Below are 1,562 nucleotides of genomic sequence, written 5' to 3'. Positions count from 1 at the left end.
CGACTCCATCACACTGACGGCTACGACTGCATCGCAAACTCGCACTTCATCTCGATACATAAGCCTGGCGTCAGCTTGTGACAAACGAACCATGCTCTCCAGTAAACGTATCGTTGTACGTGCCGCATTTTGTTGATCTGCCTTGCGTTGAGCTTGATAATAATTATCAATAAGATACAACCATGTTATTATATCAATATTTCAACAAGCTGGGGAAAAATTAATGAGGTACAGATTCTTAAATATTTAAAATCTGGGGGAAAAGGGGCTTAACCACCCATTATTCCACCCACCCCCACCCCTTTTTAAACATTCAAAAAAGTGCTCAAGATGCTGGAGATGAAGCATGAAAAAACTGTAACTTGGAGCATGGAAATTATCCCATGAAATGTCCAACAACCAGGAAAAATTAAGCAGAAAAAACCCACTTCACCGCTTTGTTTACCAGCACTTTGAAGCCCTCAATGAGGGTTCACAATCCAAGTCTGAGTGAAAAATTAAACTAATAATACATATTTACATATCTTATATCTTTTCTGTGATATTGTTTTAAGTCTAGCAGCTTTTTTCATATTTACTTCTGAAATAATTCTACTCACATTGTTGCATCTTCTGTCATAGTAGGCTCCACAGATGTTACCAATGTAAAATATGCCTGCACCTTCTCTAAACTCCAAAGTTGATCAGAGGTATCATCTGAGGTAACATGAGAATAAATTTTTAAATAGTTATTATACTATTATACTTAAGTAGTGAATCCTTGCAGAGCCACGGGGCCCATATGGGCTGGAGTTTATCCCAAGTTCAAGTAGTGTTAAGCGGATGAGAGCATGCTACCCCTGGCTGGGACGTTGGTGTACCGTTTACTCCCAGTAATTTTCGGGTACCCGATAATACAGCTGCGTAAACTGAAGCAATGTAGAAAAAGTGTCTTGCTCAAGGACACTAGCTTCTTTAAAATATTAAGGTATACACAAGAAGTAAATTGAAAAACACTTTAGTCTTACCACAATGGCGAAATGATTTTGGAAAAAGAACATTTAAATATCGTTCTGTTAAATTATGGAATAATCTATCATCAGACCTTCGTAGCAATATTCATTCACTTTCCTTACAATCCTTCAAAAATCTCATTTAATTTCCCTTTTTGTTTTTTTTTTCTTTTGTTTCTTGTATTTATATAATCTATATATGTATATATGTGTGTGTGTGTATATATATATATGTATATATATATATATATATGTGTGTGTGTGTGTGTGTGTGTGCGTGTGTGTGTATGTATATATAAATAATAATAAATAATAATAGTGTAGTTTTATATAGCGCACAAATCCATCTAATGTAAGATGCTCAGGGCGCTTGAAATGTGGACTAGGAACTCGATCAATAACTGTCTTCGCCCCTAACGGTCCCATCGTGTCTGTGCTACCTAGTAACCTGGTACCAGCAACTCTCGTCGTCCACCACAGGGGCTGTCTTTTTCAGTACACCGGGGTATCCCCCTACTCATCTCGAAGGATGTACTGGGTTCTTTATAGTGCACACGAGCCATTGTATAC

Source organism: Anneissia japonica, unplaced genomic scaffold (assembly GCF_011630105.1).
Source record: "Anneissia japonica isolate Jap-2015-1 unplaced genomic scaffold, ASM1163010v1 scaffold2878_len565122_cov162, whole genome shotgun sequence".
NCBI lineage: Eukaryota > Metazoa > Echinodermata > Crinoidea > Comatulida > Comatulidae > Anneissia > Anneissia japonica.
This window is presented reverse-complemented; position numbering follows the sequence as displayed.